Raw genomic sequence first — 15,353 nt, 5'->3', positions numbered from 1 at the left:
GCGAAAGTGTGGTGTTGAACCCTCTCACCCCACGGTGCGACGCGTGATCAAATTGGTTGTATTGAAGCGATGACCGAACTCCCTCAACTACGGCCTCACAATCCAATACATACACATAGCGAGATCTCTGCAGACACTTTAAGAAGGACTGGACAGCGGACACCGCTGCTCCCTCACAAAGCAAGTCCAAACTGACTTTTGACTTGTTTCCGCCCAGACCTGCTTCTCACATAGCGTGTAAATTAAGCGCTGTGCAAAAACAACATCGGCCCCACACTCACATCTAACCTACACACACTAAATAACACAGAAGATTGTCGCCGTACATCGGCCCTCATATTTTGACGATACCAATGGTAAAAAAATGACAATATCGCGCCATATATATAGCGCAGTCATTGTCATGTCTAATTTCTTCACAAAAAAACCCACACATTTTAGTTTTCACCCGCTGCCCGCCTGCATTTAGTTGATTTTTACCCGTACCTGTACCCGGGAATTTATATAAATCTTTGCGGGTATCTGATGAGTAACCCGCCAAAATGTTTATGTATTTATATGAATGTGTGGCTACTCTGATGCGCACACTTCTACTTCTACTTCAACTTTTTCTTGGTCAACAATTGCTAAACATTCTGATCTGTCCGTAACAAAGGACCACTATATACTACAGTTTCATATATTTCTAACACAGCAACAGCTTTGGGAACATCTGCGGTGGAGTACAATTTTGCATTTCCAACCAGAGTATGCAAACAATTAGACAGGGTTACTGCAGCTAGTAAGTTCATAGATCCCACAGCAAGTTCAACAATGCCCATCCATCCATGTTAAGCCACTAAACATCCCTACCAATGAACAGATCTAGATTTTACCTACCAACCAAGTCAACTGTCTAATTCAACAGTAAAAACCTTAAATGAAAATGAGCCTCAGACAAAATATTTAGCTTCCGGTACTTTCTTGGATGAGAAACAATACTTACTGGTGCTTAAATTAGACTGTATAGTTTAAAAATAACAGTAAATGTACATTGTGCAGGTCTACTACACTCCCATTGGCTGAGCACATTCTCAGATTTTAGTCACACTGCACAATGACACACTACTGGCAAGATCAAATGTGTTACGACAAAAACAGTACTGCAATGGGTCACACAGCCAGAGTCAGCAGTCCACAGGCTGTTCACACTACAGGATTAAATGTGCGCCCACTGTGCAGCTGCAGCGTGGCGTTCCCACGTTGGCGGGTCAACCCTGTCCTGGAAGCCGCAGAATGCCCACTGTCCCTTTGTTTTCTTTCGGGCAACACGGGGACACCAGCTGGGTTGGGGCGTTTCCATCAGCAAAGTGAGCATTCCCGTGATATTTTACTATCAAATGTAATCTTTGTGGGTCAATCAGAAACACTTGCTTTAAGGAGTAGGTGACCATTTATGAGAATTGGATATACATTTAGATTTGGCATTGGAGGGAACACGCAAAGAATCTGAGCAGGAACAAGGATTCTGCCCCCATTATTAAACATATAAAAACAGTGAATATTAGTTCAATGAACAACAAACAGCGATTGAGTATCAGTAGACAGTGACAGGTGTCAGGTCATAATGGCTACACTGTACACTGCATGAATATATAATAACAGCTGTTAATGCAACGTTACTTCACGTGTCATAGAGCCCAACTCTTCACAGCAGACTGTGAAAAGCTAGTGTTAGCTTAGCAGCTGCGAGTCACGCTAAAGACAATTAAAATAGCCTAAACCTGGACGTGTCCAAAGGAAGTTCTGGAGCTGCGGAGTCGGAAGCCACGTGATGACTGGTGGCTAACTAACCAGCTAAGTTGAAAACAGGCTTGCTGCTTGTTAGATGTTGGTCCACACAAAGAAATCCAAGCAACTCACTACAGACAGAGTGAAACTGCCCTAATCTCAACAACGTAACCTTTAGCTGTAAACACTGGGTCATTCATGATTCGATCAAAAGCGTCGATAAAGACAAGCAAAAAAATGATGAGCTTCCTGAATGGTCACAATGGTGGATCACTCAGTATCCACTGAGCATTCATCTAGCTCTCATATGAGGTTATCATCAATACCTGTATCTATTGTGTTCCACTTCGTACACCTCTAATTAGTATGGCCAGCTGAACTGTGATATGGGACTTCCCCAGAGGTTTGGACGCAGGCTGCAGGATACAAACAATCATCCTCGGTCTCCTTACAGCAGAGAGGGAGAGAGGCTGCAGGCCTGTTCACTACAAAGCCTTAAAGGGGAGGGTCACAGAGCACAGACACATTCTTCACAATGTTGAACTTGACCCCCGGGGGTTGCCCCACACACACACACACACACACACACACACCATGTGACTGCTGTCAACTGTGTGTGTGTGTGCATGTGAGCTGGCCTGAGAGTGTAGCAGTATGTGTGTGTCCCTAATATGATCCACTCCTTTAAAACTGTTTGAGCAAATAAATCTTCACAAATGATACAACTCTTCTGCATTTTATTTTAAGTACAATTTCATTACTACTCAGCTGTATAGTCATTGTGTGTCCAAACTATTTACTAATGCACCTTAAATCTTACAATTTAAAAGCCGTAGATATTGGGCAGAACAATGTTGCAGTTTTTATTACAGGTATTGCGATTATTTTCTATAAATCAAATTTTGTTCCCAGTGTTCTAGACGTCTGCCAGGCATAGTTCAAGGTATATTATTGATCGTACATGGAGAAATTCTAAATAAACAATGCTAGCTGGGTATTTTTCTCAGCAGCCAGACGAAGAAAAATCAAGTTCAAAGTGAACCTTATCTACTTGCAGCAGTTTGTCCTGTTCAGGGTCATGGAGGCTGGAGCCTATCCCTGCACACACTGGGCAAGAGGCGGGTACACCCTGCCTGGACATGTCACTGGACTAGAGTGCTGACACATACAGACAGACAACCATTCACACTGATTTAGTGTCGCCAATTCAGAGGAAACCCACACAGGCACTGAAAATGATCCTCATAATGCTTTAGCTCTAGTATATAAACAAGCTGCTCTTGACTTGCTCATGTCTTCCACAACAATCTGCTTTTCTAACAAATAATTGATGTAAACACTACACAATAGCAGCTAACAGGATGGTTTTTAACAAGAACGCGTCAGCAGGTTGGGACTTGTTAATGTACTGCACTGTATAACAAACACACTAGTTACAATAAGTCATTTCTGTCCTTAGGGGGTCTCTCACATCAAAACAGTAACAAAAGACAAAGTTTGATGACACTGAATGAAGCCGTTTCACCTTAATAGTGTTCCTCTGTGACACTGTTCAGCAGACAGGATGTCCCAGAGGGGCTGCGAGTCCAGCTGCCGTTAGACTGTAGGCCTTCATCTGATTCCACTATATAGTTAACAACCGAGGTCTAACAAGTACAGCGTTAAAATGTGGCTTAAAACTGGGTGAAAAGTCAATACGTGACAGCTTCCAGCAGACAGCCACAACGCTGATGCATGCAAAGACAGGCGAACAGATTTATCTGGGTCTGAACACTGTTGGAAACATTCAATAATCCAAGTACACAACTCAACTACAGGTCTAGTATTTATCAACATTTTAATGCAGACATGTTATATAATATAGCTGTTGGTATTTTTACCATACGTCACTGCTACAATCACTTTTACTGTTAATTACCAGCATCACCAAAACTATGTTCAGGAAGTATGTAGTGGTAATGAAGGTTAGGTTCAGTTACATTAGAAAGCCAATCTCTCTCCTCATCTTCTCACATGTACAGGATCCAGGCCTGTTCCATATTTGTGTCTCTTCCTTCTCATGTCAAGCTGTTAAAGGAAGACATTTTCACTCACTGCACTTCTTTGTCCATTTTGTCTTCAATTCACAACACTGACGAGCGCTGGTTACATAACTGTACTACTCTAACCACTCTCTGTGATTTAATAAGGCCAACTAATCAATGTGTCCTGTGTAGATAACATGACTCAGCTGCCTACTCTGTAAAGAACCATATTCTTGTGTGCTCATCATTCGCACTGGAAATGCAACACTGAGGACAAATAAGCAAACCCAGTACCAGTGTTCACATTATATTTCAAATGGCCTTCTGGTCACAGCTTAGCTGCACTATGGAAGATTTGAATGAACACGTCAAGCTTTCTTCTCCCTCCTAATTACCGAACTGAAGCTGCAAAAGAAACAAGTGACTATACAGACTATACAGAGAGTGATTTCTCTTACTGACTCATTTGAAATTCTGGCATCAGGTACAATACGGTCATTATTGGAAACTCTGCTTGCAGCACAGTCGGGGAAAATGGGCCAATGGAAGAATGGTCAACGAGGTTGTTGGTTAATAAAAGGTGGCCTTGCCATCAGCTGTCACCTACCAGATTCTACCAGAGGTAATATCAGATTTCATGCATCAACTCAGGATATTGTAAAATGTAATGTCATTCAAAGCCTTCCACCGTGATATTATTTATCTTTATAAGACAAACACTGCTCAAGAACTGACACATCCATAACTGAGCTCACACCTGATCCCTGTTTTCACTGAGCTTTTTACTACTTCCATTCCTTACCGTCTAACAGCTAAGATCATCTGTTGCTTCCACATTCTCGTACATGCTGGAGTGGAACCGGCCACCCTCCGCTTCTCAAGTCCTTATGGATCACGTTTTGGCATGATGTGAAGCCCAGACATATTTTGAAATAGCTAAATGCTACATTACACACAGCCAATCAGACCTAGGGCAGTGTGTTAGCAAGAATTTGGCGATTCGACATGAATCGCCAAACAGATGTTGCAATTCAATATACTGTAATATTGTAAGCAACACAACACCAGCATGCATCAATCTAAGCATGACACTTTACTTTTTGTGCTAGAGCAGTGGGAGCTGTGTGTTTATCACGGACCCTGTAATGCAATATACCTAGGCAACGTAATGAAGGGGATTTTTATTTACTAAATGGAATGACCTGCTAAAGTGTTCAGCACCAGAGCACAGGGAGCCCAACACAGGCTGCATCTGGTCAACCAACTAATGCTGAGACTCTTTTTTTTTTTACCAAACAATTCACTCTACATGTGCAGGTGTGACCCTGTTTTTAATGTGGGTCATCTATGATGGACACAGGAGCCCTTTTTACACCAGAGCCCGACCCACATCCCATGAGTTGCGCAAAAAGCATTCCTTCAAACACCAAAATATCAGGAATGTCTAGGGAAACGTATCCCCTACAGCCTCAATGAATTGTGTTTTTTATGTTCACAGCGACATCCTCATACACAGCCAAAAGTCACACCCCGCTTCTGGACTCGCCTCAGGTCCACTGGCCTCCATTCTGCACTATATTTATGCACACAACATTTCTTTCAGTAGTCTGAGAAGCTACAAATGACACTGGAGTTCCTGTTAAGGTTTCTCAAACACTTTGAACATCCACCCCATCAAGTTGTGCTAACATCTGTTAGCATTTAGCAGCTACAGATCACATATATCAGTGACCATGAAATACACTTGTTTCTGTGTGATTGGCCGGTGTCCTTGCATGACACACTCAGCCGACCTCAGTGCACAAGTGCAAACAAAGAGCGGAGGATGTGTTGCCTCCCCTCTTGTGAACACTTCTTGGATACACCACAAAGACTGACACCCAGTTGATTGCTGACATGCACATATGTTGTGCACTTGCATGTGAGGAAATGACTAGACAGTAGTCAGTGATCGTAATCCAAACCAAAGAAAAGCTGATTCAATATTCTTGTCATACAGTCGGAGAGAAAGGTGCACCGCTAACTGAGCAAACTGGCGAACAGCAGCTAAAGTTAACAGCAGTTAGTGGATAGTTTAGCAACTAATAGTGAGATCTGTCCATCAGGACACCTCAGTACATCACAGAGTTGAGGCAGAACAGATGGAGGACGGAGGATGTTCCATGTGTACTCCATCCACAAGTATTTAAAATCTAAAGAAAAAGAATTACTCAGATGGGAGTCCATAATATAATCCTCTCAAACTGGGGGTCCGTGGTTCAATGTGCATCGACTGTTGGGCTCCTTGACATGAAAAAGTTTGGGATCCCCTGGTGTAGGTATTCAGTGTGGCCCAGGACACATTTGCGTACACACTGCTAAAAGAATGTGGCCAAATGCGGCCCAGACCACCTCCGAATGTGGACATCTGATCTCAATGAGTCTTGGGTGCATTCACACCTGTACTTAAAGCTGTCCGTCAAACTGGATCAACCAAGAAAGATGTTAATGTCAAGTGTAAACAGGTCCGGAGCCTTTTCCTTATCTGGGACTGGTACATTGTGTCATTGACATGAGCTTCACAAGGTTGGCAAGTGGCCCTCCTGGGTGTGTGTGTGTGTGTATGGGGTGTGTGTGGATGCATGTGTGTTCACCCCTCCCCCACACCGCCCATGGCTTTGGAGCAACCAGCTGCAAAGCACTCTAAAAAGCTTTGAATAAGATTTACACAAAAGGTAATAAAATAATATACAATATAATGACATCATACTATACTATGTACTTTGGCACATTTACAGTATGTTGCAGACGATCATGGTTAAACAGCAACATTATCTTAAACTGTGGAGATAACTATGGGCCTGTAATGCACAACACTTCAAACTGGTAAGGAACTACAGGATAACATGCTAATATTGCTCAAACTACACTTTCTGTTTTGATTTGTTGTTTTTTTAGCATTATTGTAACACTGAAGTAATTATCGAAACAGCTGTAAAAGTGCATTCGAACACAAAGTAATTAAAGTAAGAAACAAAAGCATCAATCCATAATTTCAAAGTATCTAAATGAACTAAAATAAAACAAGTGGTGGTTAGTAAAAAGTTAACACTGACAACTTTACACCTCTAATGAACTGCCAGTGTTGATGTAAACATGGGGTTTATGTTAGTTTCTGTCTGGTTGAGATTTACAATCACTGAAGTGTTTTTAATTCAAAGCTAGCAGTATTGGCAGGAAGGAAGCGCGCGCTCACAAACACAAACCAACCACGAGAACGAACACATGCACCGTGCGCGCGCGCGCGCATACTCACGCGCTGACGCTGCCCATCCCCCACCCCGACAGAAAATATAAAAATAAACGTTCAAAACAGCGCAATAACCCGCCCAAACCTCCTATTTACAGCCATTAGGCATCACTCTATACGGTGGTATCATTTATAACGGCAATAATAACGTAAAACGACGATAAACACTCACCAAAAGCTCCAAATCACACAAGGGGGGTGCCTTCTCCTCTGTGCTCCTAATATGGAATCTCCTCCTCCACCACCACCGTTGTTTTCTGGCTCTAATTAAACCTCGAAAAAGCGTTATAACGGCCTTCAGACCCGGCCAACCGGTGCTAGGAATCCCCAATGACCGATGTGTTTTGGATACACGGGCATATATAATGATAAATCCCCTTAAAAATGAGCTGGATGGACAGTTGGGTCTAGATTGTAGGTTTGCTCGCTAGTAGAGAAAAGAGCCAAACGGTTCAGTAGCAGCCAACGGCTTCAGACTGAAACACAGAGCAGCTGACCTGCCAGGCGAAAATGAGGTAGGCCTGAGCTCCTCGCTGCAGGAAGCACACTCCAGTCACATAAACATCAAAATGGGTGTCGCAGTATGGAAAAGGATGGTGTAGTCGGGCTGGGGTTGGCGGCAATTCTTCAAAAACAACTTACAAATATTAAATTAAAATACATTTTAGGCCAACGTGGCCAGGCTCAATATTATGATTAATACATAGTTATTTTTGTATTGTAGCTGTAGGCGTGCTTGCTGTTATGTTTGAAAGCTACTGATTAAGGAAAGTATCGACTAACATTTTTTTTATTTAAGTTTTACACCAAAATGATGTAATGTAGTTGTTTATGTTTTATATTCGGACTATTCCATTGCCTAAATAAATAATAATACCAGTAAGCGGAAATACTTCAGTGTATAAGATTTAGGGGGCTCTATTGGCAGAATATAAGAAATATAATATAATATTCATAGTTATGTTTTCATTAGTGTATAATAAAATTAGAATTGTTGTGTTTTTGTTTCCTTAAAATGGCAGAGTCCGACATGTTGAACTGCCATAGTAGCCCACACTACCTCTAGATAGGGCCTTTTACCTTTTTTTCGCATGTTTCGTGGCAACTGTAGTTTCTCCTACATACTTTGTAGGGGAGTGGGAGGCGAGGGGTATTCATTTGGTTGCAATCTCACCACTAGATGCCACTAAATCCTACATGTTGGACCTTTAAATTACGGAGAGTTCCAGAATAAAATTGAGCTCCATCAAGTAGAAATATTTCTCAGCCATTCTATATAAGCTGGACCTCACTGCTTTATGGCTGATGGGAATGTCAATCATTAAGCAGGCTACTGGACAGAGTTTGACCTGATGATGGTGTTAATGTACAGTGTGTAGGATAAAGTGACATCTAGCGGTGAAGTTGCAGATTGCAACCATTTGAACACAGCTCAGCATTCCAAGCATGGAGGAGAAACTACGGTGGCCACGGAAAACGCGAATGGCTAGTGCAGTGGTTCTTAACCTTGTTGGAGGTACGAACCCACCAGTTTCATATGCGCATTCACTGAACCCCTCTTTAGTGAAAAATAAAATATGATTTTTTTCAAATTCAAGACATAGATATGTTTTTTACTGGTGCACAAAATGAGCCGTGCATGAACATCACCTTGTTCAAAGAACAAAACCAACACAATGCATGAACTCACAACAATTACATACCTGCAAATCAGTGACTTCTCTGTTGCCTTTGAGAACCAGTTCGATATCAGTTCTTCACCTGGCCAAGCTGCCCACTCTCATGCTCATTTTCACGACAAAGGTCTGATCCTTTACTTGCCCCTCTTCTACTAGCTCCAGCATCCTCGCACAACAGATTGCTCGTCCAACAGATATGTGGGTATACAAATAGTACTCAAACAAAAATCCACCGGGGACTTTCTTAGCAAACTAACTGGACAAATACTTGTCCCATTGTGTCACACCAAGAAACGTTGAGCGTGTTGCTTCTGAAGAGTTGCTGGTTGATATCTGCTCTGCTGAATTCAATGATTTCGTCGATCGGCTGATTCATCATTGACATTCTGCCTGTCTCAACACCCAAACGAACCTCGCTTGCTCTCACCCATGCTGGATCTATGACTCTCTTTGATAACGGACAATATAATCTGTCTCAGCAGAGACTATTGCAATGCCCTGCATCTAACAGTGCAAGTAACGAATTTGTCATGCTTCACGTTGCCGAGTGAATACAGATCTCCACGATCATCACTCTCGATCACTAACGCTCTACACAGTCGTCCAGGAAAGGGAAAAGCTGTATCAAGAAGTATACATTGTCCGTTTCCATAACGGTAGCTTTTTTTGAAAAGCCTTCAGGATAGTTGGTGCTATTCCGCTATCCAAAATGACTGATATGACTCCACATCCCTAACATATCTAGCATGATTGAGAACAATGAACATTGACGCAGCTTTCTGCCCACCCAAAACAAAAAACAACTCCAAAACCTGCACAACACTGACCAGATCACAATAAAAAAACCCAAGGCTCGAATCGAACCCCTCACTATACAGCGCCACATATACGCCAAAATGAGGAATGAACTATCAAGCGATGGTATAACACTGACAACGACCCAATACATGCAATCGCACCCAGAAAGATATCAGGTAGCTTACCATGCTCAAAAACCCCTAAATTCCAACAAACGCCATGCAAAAAACACTGAACACAAAAAGATATCAGCCACCTGTCCCCAGAGAAGAACACCTAACCACAAGGTGCCCAACCTTCCGCAACGAAATGGTACAAGAAGTACCCTCGCAATTGGCGCCAGAGCGCCACCTTTCTTACACAGCTCACTCAAGAATGCGGCTGCCTCAAGGAGCACATATACAGACACATAGTCACCATTCCCACGCAGCAGTTTTGCTATACTTCGCCATTTTTGGACGGCCCAAGTTTTTGTGGCCAACCCATGCCTGGGCAGCAATAGCAAATGCCCGTCAACAAATGAAATGTGTGATGGCAGTCCTTTACTTAGCCGCAACCAAACCAACTTTCTTCTCCATCATGAACTGAGCCTCCGTCCGTACAAACTGGCAAGAAACATGTCAATACCACTGACAAGAATGTTGTCTCCCTGACAGAAGTCATTCCACAAGGCTTCTTCAACATCGGCTGCCCTTAGTTTTTGTTGTAAGAGCTACAAAATAAAAAATCTTCTTTTATCATGCGTCTTCATCAAAGCCGCACAAAAACAGCAAGCTGGCTTAGATTAGAAACGTCTGTCGGTTCTCGTCAAGTTGAACGGCTTGAATTTTGCCGCGGCTTGAAATCAGATCCGGACTACTTGAGCCAAGATGTCTCTACTCATGTCTTCTATTCTGTCGCTGACGGTGTCATTGGAAAGAGGAATTTGGGATTAATTTACTTTCGGCCGCTGTTCCGGAGTATTTCAGATTCGCCAATCTTAACGCAGCTGGTTTTACGAGTGTTTCACCATATTTGGTGTGTGGCTTTGCCCCTGCTTTTGCGATCAGGTAAGCAACTTCCGTACATGCTGTGAGATATCGGGTTTGTTAATGAGCGTACACAATCCAGAGCACGGCAGAGCTGGCCCTGGGCCATCGAATCTGGCTCTCTACTCACCTTGAATTCAGCAAGTGTTGTGTCTTCTTGTATTCCCTGTACTCCATGACAGCTTTCAAGATAGTGTTCCTTAGTTGTTTGCCGGTGCAAGACTAGAGTTGCTCACACTTGGGTTTGCAAGATCAACTCCAGATAGGACGGGCTCCTCCGCTCACGTGCTTCCGTGTATACATGTGAATCCATGTTGTCACATTCGCTCCGCACCACTTTTCTTCTTTGCCACGACATAGTTAGTATGGATCTAAATATTAACAAAGGAAATCCAACAGTACCTCCCCCTAAGAAGACCGTACTACTATCGACAGCTCATCACGTTGACTACTGAGCGCAACAAATTTGGGTGAGAGGCCAAAGCGGCGCTGTTCAATCACGAATATTTCACACGATTAATTTCGGGGTCGGTCCGGACCTCCGCGGCGAGGGCTTTCTGCCGAACCCCTGAGACCGACTCATCGCGAACCCCCTAGGGTTCGAACCCAGGTTGAGAACCACTGGGCTAGTGTTTGGTTTGTCCTTTCTGGGCTACTGGCAGTTCAACATGGAGGACTTGTAGAAGGGGACCCGCTCACTCTGTAGATAAAAACGGTGTAACAAAAACACAACAATTGTTATTTTCAGGTTATACACTAAAGAAAATATACCAGTGAATATTATATTCCATTCCATCAACAGCTCTTATTTATTCCAGGGAATTTATTTGTAATTGCAACATTCTGTGACAGTAGCAAACCTAACAAATGTGAGTGATATGAAGGAGGAAAGCGGTGGCCACGTTGGTGGTGGGGTGGTAGAGCTGGGGGTGGAAGCATCTTTTCAATGTAAACAAGATCAAATATGGAGAGAGATACAGAAGACATACTAATGCACATTCTGCGGGCGTAAACAATGAAAATAGATGACTACTCATACATGTTTGCATTAACTCAAAGCATATGCTTATCAACACACACACACACACACTATAGATAAGGCCGCACTGAGACAAACAGACACACAGACAGAGAGCCCTTGGGGGGTGTGTGCTGTTAGCGTAACAGGAGAGTGGAGGATGGGTAATGACTTTTAAACAGGGAGGGGGGCAGCAGTATTTCCTCAGCCTGTACTTTCACATGCCTGGGGAGGTTTGTAGTACAAGAGAGCCCTTACAACTTTGATGGTAGCAATCATTTTGCATTGTTCTCATCTGAGCAGTTTTGCCTGTACTTGTTTAGTTTTTGGAGTAAATGCAGCCATCGCAGCAATGGTTAGGTAATTGTGTTGCTTTTGTGGCCCATTGCTGCTGAATGAATGAGGAGGAAAACAGTGATGTAGAAACAGCTCTTGCAAATTGTGAAGCGAAGCACCTCAGGGTGAGGCAGACCACTGTCAGGGGTAATGACTTTCTGGGAAACCACAGCACACACACATCTATATGCAGCACTTAGTGTTGTCTTCTCTTCTGTTGACTCTGTAGCAAACACACCTCCTCCACAATTACTACTAATGAGTTTTTACTTTGATGTTAGTGTCTTATGAAAAATACAGTTCTAATACTAAATACTAAATGCTAAACGGATGAATTTTCAAAAGTCCCCCTCCAGTCAAAAATATGTTTTTCAGTGTGCTGTCTGAATGCTGTATGTGCAGAGGGGTGTTTTCACAGTCATCTGCTGAAAGTGGAAAGTTTCTCTGTGCTCATTGAAAGTCTGATTTTAAGGGGCGGGACCTATCAGCATGATTGGTGACATCACAAATAGTTTGGAGGTCCAATCCAATGAAATAGGAGACATGTTGTGTCCAGCAGGAAAAGTAAAGAACCACTAATTAAAATATTGATGAGGTTGTTTCATCAATACACAAACAAACATTTACATGGAGAGTATTAAGGATAAAAATACTCAAGTAAAGCACCTCTAAAGTACTTCATGAGTGAATAGTCCTTTTAATTATTATTACATTTGTGTTTAAAATCTTTAATCTTTACATTAGATTCAACATCCAAAAATACATCTTATATGTATTACTATTATTAATTATATTTGTAGAAGCATACACATTAGAATAGGGGAGGTCAGTATTAGTAATTGAATTTTATTTTTTTTATGTTTTTTGTTTATTTTTTTATCATCTTCCCTGGCACCCCATGGCAGCCCCAAGGGGCCCCCAACCCCCACTTTGAAAATCGCTGGCCTAGACCACATGTGTAGGTGGTGGGGCATGCATTGTGATCGGATCTCAGCCAGGTCTAAATTCAATCTGTAAAGTGTGCTAGCAAGTCTTCCCTTGCAAAAAGCTATTTAAAAAAGATTGACGCCTGTCCATGGCAGCACTTCCCTTGACCCGAGACAGCTGTGTTTGACAATTGATTTGCACATTGAAATCTGATCAGTGTGGGCAGAATCGACTTAAAGTCAACACGTATTCGCACCAGGTGTAATTGCAGAAGCCCATGGATCAGATGTCATTCTCCAGATAATGTAGATCCAGTTACAGACCACATGTTTATTGCAAGTGGGAATGGGGCCTTGAATAGAATCGAGCCATCATTAATGCTATTAATAATGCTTGTGCCTTTCCTACTATGACAAGTAAAAGCATAAAGTGTGTTTTTGTAATGAAAAGTCTTTGAAAACCAAAGAAAAACAAGGGAAATGTTAGAAGAATTTTACCAATATATTTGAAATTGACAAGTAAAACTTGAAATCATTTGACTACCACAGGAACTGGCAGTGATAAAAGCAGGGTAATCAACATCCAAAGGATTATGTTTGAGAGCCGATTTATTAAGGGTACTTAACTTGTGTGTTTGTGTGGACATGCACATTCCTTTGAGTGTGTTTTTCAGTGACAAATGAAAGCAATGCAACAAATCTAGTTAGAAAGGAATGACGCTGTAATCTTTGCGTTGTATGTCCCAACCAACACACCACATGGGACTCTTGTCACCTGATTTAGCCAGGAGGTGTTAGAAGACAGCTCAGAAAAAGAGAGCAATAAGACTGCCTGATTCTTTCACACATGTTTACCTGGAGTGGAACAGTATGAGTTACAACCTGTAACTCTGAGATTCTCCTTTGGAAAAGACTATGAGGAATTTCTCTTCTGCCACGTGAAGCTTTGTTAGCACAGCTTGTTATGTACACGGGGGAAAGCTGCCATGAAAGAATAAGGAGAACAGAAGAACAGGAATTTCTTACTAAAACAGGTCAAACTGTGTGCCCAGTTAGCTCAGTGGGTAGAGCTGGCCACCCATGTACCGAGGCTGATCCTTGCTGCAGCGTGGTCATCCCCTCTCCTGCCCCCTTTCCTGTCTATCTTCAGCTGTCACTATAATAAGGCAATAAAAAGCCCAAAAAAAACTTTAAAAAAAAAAAAACGGGTCAAACTGAATCACATTTGTGTATGAATGTATATCTTATATCCTGCACACCCAAAATGGTCACAGGTAAAACAATATTTCTGATCACGGTTACAATAATAATACTATAAAATACACACTCACAAATAGAGGTATAGGAGGGGATGGAGGTACATTTTTCCTACAAGTTCCTGATTTGTAGTTTTTGAACCACACATTTTTGGATTGTTGAAGATGGATCTCTCCTTTCACAAAGGTTCAATTGTGTGCTTCAGTTGACTATAATGTGTGTGTATTGCATTGTGCACTTCAGCGGCTATAATCAATATTGTCATAATAAACAATGTATGAAATGACAGCGTGTGATGTGAGAGGCCTCCTGATGAACCTACATTATCAGCCGACTCAGCAGCTTCCCTCGGCTTTATGGAGCTTTATAGTGAGTTTCAGCTCATTGTTTTGCTGTCTGGCCCAAAACTTTACTGTTTTGGTTCACTCTCACCGCTCTCATTTGCTTATATGTGACTCAGACCTGACTTTTTCATGACAGTGTGAGCAGCACAAATCACATGGAATCTGATCTCTTCAATTCTGATTTGGGCCACTTACAGGTCTTAATGTGACCTTAGTGTGAATATTCATACACTCTGGATTTACAGTCCACATGCGGGTCACTTAAGGATTGTGACCTGTTCACACTGGAATCTTATATGTTATATCTGATAATCATTCTCTGCATTTGACACATGCATGTTTTAGTGATTTGGTGTGTCATTAGAAGGATCCATCACAGATATGCTAAACTGGATTCACTTTACTTTTGAACTGCTAAATTCTATGTATGTCATTTGGTGCTAGGCAGTATAGGGAGTTTGCTTTTTTTGCTAAAAACCCTGAGTCTGTTGGAAATGAAGCTGATGAGAGCAGCAAGACTGAATCAAAACAGCACAGTTGTGGATCGTAAAACCAAAACAATGAGCTGTAAGACACTAAAATGCACTGTAGACCCAAGAGGACCAGCGGAATTGGGTGATAATTATCTCTGGGTTTATCACTATGAGTGACTGGCTTCATCTTTCACACAGTCCATAGAGCCATTGTTAATATAAAAACTTGGGATGAGACGATATACGATATTATCGCGTACCGTAATAAATAACACTTATAAGTTCATTGTGGTGAATTTTCATTATCTTGATAATCCTGAATTGGGATAATTGTGAATACCCTCACATTAGTAACTTCTAGTTTGCTATCGCACAGTCCTGAATTGATTTCCTGATTTATTTTGAATTGTC

The 15,353-nt window shown here is 42.0% G+C and overlaps 1 protein-coding gene across 2 annotated transcripts in view; it reads right to left on the bottom strand.

Annotated features, from left to right (window-relative positions):
• The window catches only part of tbl1xr1a (tbl1x receptor 1a), a 40,209-nt gene extending 32,657 nt beyond the window's left edge, over window positions 1-7,552 (bottom strand). For both annotated transcript variants that reach the window (XM_035653072.1, XM_035653073.1), the window contains exon 1: window positions 7,256-7,552. The gene's annotated coding sequence lies outside the window, so the exon portion shown is untranslated. The remainder of the gene's footprint in view (window positions 1-7,255) is intronic.
• Between the last annotated feature and the right edge of the window lie 7,801 nt (window positions 7,553-15,353).

The sequence above is a fragment of the Morone saxatilis genome, unplaced genomic scaffold (genome assembly GCF_004916995.1).
Source record: "Morone saxatilis isolate NCDOM2014 unplaced genomic scaffold, NCSU_SB_2.0 Contig12, whole genome shotgun sequence".
Taxonomy (NCBI): Eukaryota; Metazoa; Chordata; class Actinopteri; family Moronidae; genus Morone; species Morone saxatilis.
The sequence above is the reverse complement of the archived record's forward strand: the minus strand, read 5'-3'. Positions and strand labels throughout refer to the sequence as shown.